The following is a 10,451-nucleotide window of genomic DNA, read 5'->3' on the forward strand; positions in this document are numbered from 1 at the left end:
TTCAGCAAGCCCAAGACAGAGACATTGGCCAGCGAACACAGTGGTGTGTTGAAGCGGCAGGCAACAAGAAGTTCAGAGTCATTTTTGTGGGAGGAACATAAGTTTCTGCAAAGTGGTTGCCCAGTCTGCATTCCATCTCCCTTATGTAGAGGAGACCTCATCTACAATACAGTAGATTAGATTGAATGAATTGCAGACAAATCGCAGCTTCACCTGGAAGATGTATCTGGCACCATGGATAGTGAGGAGGGAGAAAGTAAACAGACAGGTTCTGTGTTTCCAAGGGAAGATGCTGTGGGGCTGTGCGGAGGTGACTACGGCAAACTGACTTCCATAGTGGGACCTGAGACGAGCAGCCTTCCCTCCATCATAATGTCAGAAGTGAGAATGTTTGCTCATAGTAGGTGATCCACCATTGTTCACGATTCCACAGATTCTGAAGCAGTAAATGTCCAAATGCAGCAAGACCTGAAAAATGGGCTGAGAAGCGGCAAGTAACATTCAAGCCACACAAGTGTCAAAAAATGACCATTTCCAACAAGAGAGAATTGAAACTTCGCCCCTTGACATTCAATGATATCATCATCACTGAATCAATATCCTGCAACCAGACACTGAATTAGACTAGCCATGTAAATACGACGGCTGCAACAGCAGGTCAGATGCTAGGCATCCTGCAGTGAGGAAGTCTCCTGCTTACTCCACAAAGTCTGTTCATCATCTAAAAGACTCAAGTCAGGAGTGAGATGGAATATTCTCCACTTTGCCTGGATAAAGCGCAGCTCCAAAAAGAGTCAAGAAGCTTGACACCATCAGAATAAAACATCCCATTTGATTGACACTATATCTAAAAACAATAACTTCCTCTACCACCAACTCTCAAAAGCAGTAATCTGTACCATCAACCAGATGCGCTGCAGAAATTCACCAGGACTTCTTAGACAGCACCTACCAAACTCACGACCACTATCATCTATGATAAGCACAGATACATTGCAATACCACAGAGTGCAAGTTCCCCTGTAAGCCACACGCCCTTCTGACTTAGCCATAAATCGCTGTTGCTGGATCAAAATCCTGGAGCCTGGAACTCGGTCTATAATTGCTTTGTAGGTCTACCTACACCAAATGGACTGCAGTGGATCAAAGCAGTTCACCACCGCCTTCGCAAGGGCAACTAGGGATGGGCAATAAGTGCTGGATCTGCCAGCAATATCCCCATCTTATGAATGAATAAAAGGTGCTTCCCAGGAAAAGCCAGGAAAAGCTCATGCTTTGTAGAAATGAGGTGAGTTTAGCAAATAAAAAAATGAAAATGCATGGAAATAAGATAGATTTTACTCATTAACAAGATTCTAAACTTGCTATTTGAACCTTAAGAGGAAAGTCCCAACATTTTCTCAGTAACTCAAATCAGATTTTACTATTTTTGCCATATATTTCCCCTTTCTCACCATTGCCCAATCTGCTCAAGGGGGTGCGAAACTCCACACATCATTTAAATAGAGGCAATCTTCAAAGATTTTATGAACTGATCAGCCTCCAGATAGTGAAATGATCTGCTGATACTCAGCCATAAGTTGATTATTTGGGTTTGGATCCAGCTTCTTTTAACATTGATCTTGTCACTTAAGATAAACACATTCATTTCTGTGCCTTAAGATTTCCTTCACCCATTTCTGAATCATGTTCAGGCACAAATTATCGATGAGAAATCATGGTAAGTGCCACTTCACGACCCACAATGGGAAAGAAGCCTGGGGTCAAACCAGCTATTGACTCAAACACAAATAAAAGGAAAAAGTCAGTCAATTAGTCGGCCAGATCTGTAGAGGAAAACTAGTCTAGCAAAAAAATATTGCTCACCTAAATCCCAGAATCAGTCATAATCAGCAGATTGATTAGGAAAGCCAGAACAAACCCAGTCATGGGGGTGGTACAGTGTGCTTATTTTTACAATGTCCCTTGTTCACATGGAAAATTAGGTATTTAGTTATAGCTGTTACACTGTGATTTTGCTTCCTGTTAATATAATAAATCAATTCCAAGAACAAATCTGACTACCTCTCTGAATTCTTTCAGTATGCATTCAGAAAACAAGAAAACTCCATGAGAAGACATGTCAGAAAGAAACAAGGTAGATTTTCAACCTGCTGCATTGCAGTGCAGCCACCCATTAGAGAAACCATCCAATGCTGATTTCTACTGATAGCAATAGAAATTAATATCAGATGGTTTATATAACCAACAGCTGATCCATTACACCAAACATATACTTAGGAGTAATTTTAAAATCAATGCCATAAAATCCCAGATCAGAACATATAATGTTGCAGCCAGAGGCTAATCTATTGGATAAGGACAGTGCTGCAGAAATTCAGCATAACTGAGAGCATCTGTGGAGAGAGAAACAGTTTTAACATTGCAAGTCCAGTATCACCATTTAATTAGTTTCAAATGTTGTATCCTATGACGCTGACCCCAATCTACTGTATTATGAGATAGTGGGCTATTTGGGCACACTTCTGAACATGAGACACCAAAAATATTTACAGAGTTCCTATCATTACTGAGCCTGAGAGGATATTAGAGGGTGGGCAGGTATTTTTAACCTGCATCAAAATACTGAGAATGCAATGCTTAAGATTATTAAAATGAAATGAAATTTCTCTTTTTAGCTTATATTCTATGTTATGATGGAACCAATGGTTTCAAATATTGAACTGAAAAGGGAAACAGAGAAAGAAATTGACTCTGCCAGTTTCGATTGGAAACACAACTTCTAGGTAGACTAAGCGTGGCTTAAAGCATTTAGAAAGACACAGATCAATCCCAGACTTGTCAAAATTGATGGGTCCAGTGATGCAGTACAAGCAAATTGATGAAGACCTAGTTTACATCTGGAAACTGACGGTAAGCAAACATATAGGTGATGTAGCTGTTTCTGTTACTTGAAGGTAACATTGGTGGATCTACAAGTTGAGGAAGCTCTGCTGATATGTTCCATTTTTGGTGATCATGCTGCAGGAACTGAGATTGGTTTATGTGCTGCTGTTGGCTGGTGATCAGGGAAGCTCCCAGAAGAAGAGCTGAAATTATTCATGAGGAAAGCAGAGTTTTCAGGGCTCTTATGATTATATGTTGAATAGATTGTCGAGCTAATTTGTAAGATCTTTTTAGTTCTATCTGTTACTTAATGTGTAGTTTATAGGTAACAATTGATTACAAGTTGCCTGTTAATTCATATTTAGTATAAGTTGATTTTGGGTTTTATATTATGGGCAGTTAGTTAAGATGTGTAGTTTTCATACCTCTCATTTATACCTACTTTACATCTCTATCTTTCTTTTACCACTATGAACACACTCTTTATTTTTTGCTCTGGACCCTTCACAATCTCATCCACTCACCCCTCCTCCCCCTCTGTCAATAGCAAAAAAACTATCATTTTTCATCCCTTTTCAGTTTGGAAGAATAGTCATGTTAGACTCTTTCTCTGTCCACAGATGCTGCCAGATCTGCTGAGTTTCTCCAGCGTTTTCTGTTTTTATTTCACATTTTCAGCACCAACAGTATTTTGACTTTATTTGAATGATTTATTTACTGAGACTTCTCTTCCAGGTATGTCCACCTTGAAGAAGTTCCCTTCTCACTGGCGAGATTTCCATTATCATTTCTTGGCTTTCTCACCTTCTTTGCTTTCTGTTTCCTTCTAATGTTGAATAAAGTGTTTAGCAAACCATACTTTCAAGCTGCATCTCTTTCCCCAGTCACTGTCTCCAGCTCTGTGTTACACAAAACAGATTCAATCTACCCAGGCTTACAAGTATTTCTGAGACAAATAGTGCTCCTCAGACAGGTGTTTTTGCTGCATCTCGAGAGCCGCTCTCAGTGCCATGCATTGCCACACACTCTTGAACACTCCCTCCCTCAGTACCACTTCACACTATCTCAAAGCTGTCCCAGTTCTCAGTTCCATTTTATTCTTCACCTCATTCAGCACTTTAGCAAGAGACTTATTCTTATAGTTTCAAGAAGCTGAACTTATTTCTTCCTATTTTTTTTCTATATTTTCCACCTTGATCAGTCTTTTCCCATTGACATTTATGAATTCTCTGATGCTTTACATCAGTTCCACATTTATCTATTTTCCTGACCCTGACCACTTTCTCTTCACCGCAGATATGCAATCTCTCTACACATCCATCTCCCATCAGGATGGTCTGAAAGTTGTCTGTTCCTTCCTTGAAAAGTGGCCTGAATAGTCCCATCCACAATCACCCTTCTTCGCCTGGCTGAGCTCATTCTCATGTTGAAGAGGTTCTCTTTTAACTCGTTTCAATTTCTCCCCATTTGAAGGTAGGGTTATGAATATTTGCATGTGTCCCTGTTGCACATGTCTGTTTGTGGGATACATAGATCATTCCTTGTTCCAAACCTACTCAGGCCCACACACACAACTCTTACTCTGATACACCAATAATGTCATCAGTGCTGCTTCCTGTTCTCTTCCAGAACTGGAAAAATTCACCAAATTTGCTTCCAATATTCAGCCTTTTTCACCTTCACCTGATTCATCTTTGATTCATCCCTTCCCTTCCTTGACTTCACTGTTTCCATTTCTGGGGATAGGCTACACACCAATAAGACCCACCACACCCACAATTGTCTTGACTGCACTTCCTCAAATTCTGCTTCCTGCAAGGACTCCATTCCATTCTCCCAGTTTCTCATATCCATCACATCTGTTCTGATGACGTCACCTTCCACCACAATGCGTCATCATGTCCTCCATTTTCCTCAACCAAGGACCCCCCTTCCCACCACCCCAGGTATCATCCTTATAAACATACATTGTGTCCCCTCCAAGGTTGATGCATGTTTCCTAAGGTATAGTGATCTCCTCACAGTACTCCAAGTGAGGTCTAGCCAGGGTTTTGTATAACATTTGCATTCCAGTCCTCTAGATATTAAGGCCAGCACTCCATTAGATTTCTTGATTATTTTGTGCACCTATTTGTGACATTTAAAGATCTATGCACCTGAACCCTCAAAGCTATTTGGATATCCATTGAATGAAGTTTAATATCATCCAGAAAGTGCCCAGGTCTATTCTTTTTTGGTCCAAAAGAGATAAGCTCATTACATTGAACACCATCTGCCATAGTTTTGCCCATTTACTTAGCCTATCAACATCCCTTTGTAATTTTATGCTATCACCTTCACTACCTGCCTAACTGCCTAACTGCTGCCTAATTTTGTATCATCAGTAATTTTGGTTATATGACTCTCTATGCCATTAGCAAGCCCTCCCCTCACTTGTGAGCTTTCTGCAGAGACCATTACTCCACGTCACTCAGAACCACTCCTCCATCACTCCTAACACTATTTCCTCACTACATCCCCCCTCTCTCTCCCATCCCCAGCATCCTCCCATGTAAGTGAGTAAATTGTAATACTTGCCTTTCTCCTCCTCTCTCCTCACTGTCCAAACACACCTTCCATGTGATGCAACCTTTTACTTATATTTCTTTTAACCCTGTCTACTGTATTCATTACTCATAATGCGACAAGTTCAAACATTGACTGGTTGACCACTTTGCAGAACATCTCCATTCTGTCTGTAACAAGACACTGACCTTCCAGTTGCTTACCATTTCAGTCAATCATCTAGCTCCCATACTAACAATTTCCATCCTGGGCCTCATGCTGTGTTCCAACAAAGCTCAGCACAAGCTGGAGGAACAGCAATTTAATTTTTACAGACATTCTGTCTTCTTTGTGTCTTGTTGGCTTTGATCTCAACAGAGCGGACCCATTTTTGCATTTTCACGCCAACACAGTAACACCTATTATACATCCCTATTCACACTTTATCACCATTATCATTCTCTTTGTCTTCGCTCTGGACACCTTCACCATCTGCTCCATTCGTTCTTCCTCCCCATCTGTCAACAGCCAACAGTAACAATGCCATTTTCCAGCACTTTTTAATTCCAAAAAAGACAAGACTCAAAATATTAATTCTATTTCTCTCTCCTCAGGTGCTGCCAGACTTGCTGAGTTTCTCCAGTAACCAGATTTCCGGTATTCACAGTACTTTACTTGGCATGTGACATGTAGTTGCTTCGGTTGACTATTGCACAGCAAAGAAAATATTTGTTTTGAAGAAGGGAATCTTGTGACTTCATTCTTTTAGGGCATAACTGAGATTTCAAATTTTAAAAATTTTATTGCAACCTCTGCTGAGATTGTAATAAAATATAGTATCAGAGACAGGTATTTTTAAGTTGCAATATTGTATACAGGCATCATGAATTTATAGCTAACATCTATTTCAGATTACTGTAAACTGAAGACATAACAGAATTTTTTCACTACTTAAAGAAAGCCAAAGGCAGCTGAGTTGTTTCATCATTAGGAAAGATACAGTGGTACAAACCAATGCGTAGAATGCTGATGAGCATATTCACCCATACTCAGAGACAACAAGGTGCAGAGCTGGATGAACACAGCAGGCCAAGCAGCATCATAGGAGCAGAAAGGATCCTATGATGCTTCACCCATACTATAGACATTTCAAATCTCTGCTAAATGCCTCACCTACGTATAATTCAAATTGTGACTAAAACAAACCCCTTATTTAATTTCCTGGGCCCATTTGATATTTACCTCTGCCAGCCTCCATTTTTAGATTTGATAAGGAAAGACAGGTTTTATTTTTATTCTACCTAATTTAAAACAGAAATAAACATCATGGCTTACCACTGTGATCGTCAATTGCTGTCAATTTAATGAGGCTGATTATTTTGCATATCATTTGCCATCATGACGTATTCAAAGAAAATATGTTAGTACAGTTTTAGAAACCTTTCACTTTCATTATGGAGTGAGGATTGCACCTTTCATTTTCCAAGATCTGAATCTCTCACGCTATCTCTGATAAATTTAATTTATTTTGGTTGCTTAGGTTCTTTTTTATTAATTTAAAGAATACTGTAGCACTAATTCGGCACTTTTCTCAACAGTAATAGGTTGTAAGTTTGTTTAGCTCACAATGCTATTTCCAAATAATACAATGTAATGGAAGAGTAAGATTGTTATGTATGATCTCAAACATTTTGACCTATCGTGAGGAGCTCACACTTTGGCCATTATGCACTGGAGGTTTCATCATCTGGATAAATGTGGGTCCCAAGCCCTTGTGAGCGAATGATGGGACCGCACAGAGAACTTTCCTAATAGTGGCTGCCACTGTGAATGCGTCCCGTTAAGGGCCCTCTCAAAGCCGCAAATCCAATCAGAAGGCTTTGCAACCTTGAACATAGAGTTGTTGAGATTGTGAGAAGAAGGAGAGGGCAGCTTAATGTTCATGCACTATCAAAGGACTGGAAAGAAGTTTTGTGCTGGAACCAGGGAGTTATGTCTTGATGATTGTACAAGTAGTAAACTCCTGAGATGATATCAGAGTCATAACAACACTTATTGCTGTAGGGTAGGTGCTGCTCCAAAGAACTTGGAGTCTCCTAGGAGGAAGCGCCATCTCTTCCTAGCCCTTAGTGGATTAATGGGCCACTTGATTTTGCATTGGGCAACTGTGCCATTGACCTTCCAACTTTTAGAAATATCCTGTAGCAGCAGGGAAATGTTGAGAATTCTTCCTGACCCTTCCAGCAATATTTTCCCAGTCCTCTAGCTTGCCAGCATGATATCAACAGATTGGAAAAATCATGGCCTTTGTCACATCCTGCAATCTAAACATAATTTGCTCCATTAGTGCATGGTGTTGAAATTAAAACTGGGGAGATTATAATCCTAGATTAATTAATAGGAGGTAGTTTCAAGGTAGTAACTGTGATTGACAATTTGGAAGGCTCATCTTTCATCAAATCACCTGAGAGCAAAGATGGTTAGCGCAGCACGCTCTCAGAGACCAGGGTCTGAATTTCCAATGCCCATGCCTGAACAGATTCTCAGAGACAACAGTTATTCCTCCACAAGATGGACTGATTGACAGTGGTAACACAACTGAAGGAATATCTTCAACAAGCAACCACTGAGCAGGCCATCTGACTTTTCAAGGTACAATCCCTGAGCTTACATTCATTAGGTAAGACCCTCCTGGAAAATTCTTGTTAGTGTAGTGTTCTGTTGTGCTTTCCATAACATGATCTCTAGAAAGATGTGGACTTTGAAAATCATGAAACCCTGGAAAGGGACAGCAAAATGGCAGAAAAGCATGTACAAGAGGTATGAGAGGACGAGGAATTGGAGGTGGGGGAGGCGATGCCGAACATACAGTTGGCCTTCCTGTATGATAAGATGGCCTCCCCTGCCACTCAGTTAGAAAAGAACCTCCCAGTTCTCCCTTATGGTCTCAAAAGCCTTCAGCATTACATTCATATTGGCATCAATGAAGCAAGGGTCTGATCTGAACAAGGCTTCTCCATTATCAGTAGTATTTTGCTTCTCTCTAGTGCAGTTGAAGATTTTGACACAAACCACACAGGACAATCCATCTCCATATCAATTATGAGGAGGTTTGTTTCTGACACTGACTCCAGTATTCCATGCCAAAAATTGAGCCCAGGTCTTAATTAAAAAACTTTGTTTAAAAAAAAGCATGCTAGGTTGAGTCCTTAAGGAGTAAATATGTTGCATCTCTTTTTTCTTTTTATAACCGAGGAATGATGGAAAATTGATTATTCTCTGTGAAAACTGTATGCCTTCAATTCTCCATATAGTTCTTCTAGAATATTTAATAGTTTAATGCTGAAGCTTACCTTGACAGAATGCTTTCAGACTGTATCCATAAAAAGTGGAGAATTATGTTGTGGCACTGATCATATTTCTATAGCCAGTATGAGGTGGAAGGCGTTTTCATTTCCAAGCCTGGGTTATTCTGTAGTTTAGTGAGATACTGAACACTTTCAAAGAATGCAAAGTACACCCGAGGGATTAACTGTTAATGCTGGACTCTACTATTAAAACAAACCCAAAAACTGTGACACTGGTACATTAAGATATGTTTATAGTCCAAATTAAAACGTGCAAGTTACACAATTTCCATTTTTACATTACAGTGATAGATGCAGTGTTATATTTGGGCCCACTTTGAGTTTCTAAACCTGCATTTTTCTCTCTGGACCTGAAAAATGTTTTCATGGACTCATCATAAAGTAATCTGAGGGGCAAATGTTGTGAATTTAAACTACCTGCAGGCATCAACTTTGCTTTAGCAATATTAGGAAGACTAAGTTGACTTACACATATCCTCCTTCAATCTGTCTTTTCTTTAATAAACTATTTTTCCAACCAACCTGTTCAGAGATTTTCTTACATACCTCTGGAGCAGATGGGGCGTGAACCCAAGCCTTCTGGTCAGGCGGTAGGGACACTAACATTGCACCATAAGAGCGCCTATATGCTAATAAGTACATGGCAATGCCTTAACCATTTGTGTACTGTAAAGCCTCTAAGGCCCTTTCCATCCTTATCAAGGACAGTGCTAACTTTCTCTCCTCTCAATCTATCTAAAGGGAGGCCAAATCAACACTAGAGGAGAATCATTATGTCAATTCATAGTCTTTTTTTTAACTGTAAGAGAAGATTAAAACCTGAATTTTACTAATTGGGTGGATGCCTGACATTAGCAAGAAATAATTGATGCTGCCATACAAACAGACAGCCAGCAGGTGTGCCCTCCAAACTTTCAGTGGGGTGGTGGGATGACAGCAGGGTGGTGGGGCCAATTAAGAAGCTGCAAAAACTAGCCTATTTGGGACAGTAGCCCACCCTGAGAGAGGGTTAGCAATTCACCAGGAGTAATGGCCACAGCTGAAGCAGCCAGGTCCAGTAGTCTATAACAGGTAGGCAAGAAAGTGTTTTTCTTTATAAGTTTAGCGCTGGGTCCACCATCTGTTTTAGTTGCTTCTCTCCTCCCATCAATAACATATAAAAAAGAAATTCCAGTCCTTTTCAGTTCTGAAGCAGAGTGGACTCAAAAGTGTTAACTGTGTTTATCTCTCCACAGATGAGGCCAGACTCCTGAATTTCTCCAACGCTCTGTGTTTTTACTTCAGATTTCCTGCATTTGTAGTAATTTGCTTTTATCTGTTTCAGTGACGTTGTTTGACTCTTAAATGTTAACAGGACGCTATAATAACATCACAGTTGGAATCTTAAATAAGGGTTATAGTGAGATTTGCAGCTGAACTGGATGAGAAGTCCGGCAAGGCCTATCGCAACATCAGGAGCAACTCATTTCATCCGTTATGCTTTTGCCAAGTGACAATGTAAACTTCTCACTAGGCAGTAGTTAGTTGCCAATTAAGGAGACTGTAGCTCATTAAACATGTTATAAATACAACAACTCATCTGATTAATATTCAGCTTTCTTTCTTCCCAAATGCATTTGCAACTAGCATTGAAAGATTGCTGCAAGGACACCA

General features: G+C 40.0%; 1 non-coding gene across 1 annotated transcript; it reads right to left on the reverse strand.

Moving 5' to 3' along the window:
• Positions 1-9,408: 9,408 nt before the first annotated feature.
• LOC125484617 lies at positions 9,409-9,535 on the reverse strand. Its single transcript, XR_007263445.1, has one exon. It is a non-coding gene; the product is annotated as a U6atac minor spliceosomal RNA (small nuclear RNA).
• Positions 9,536-10,451: the final 916 nt, after the last annotated feature.

Source organism: Rhincodon typus, chromosome 12 (assembly GCF_021869965.1).
Source record: "Rhincodon typus isolate 14 chromosome 12, sRhiTyp1.1, whole genome shotgun sequence".
NCBI classification, from domain to species: domain Eukaryota; kingdom Metazoa; phylum Chordata; class Chondrichthyes; order Orectolobiformes; family Rhincodontidae; genus Rhincodon; species Rhincodon typus.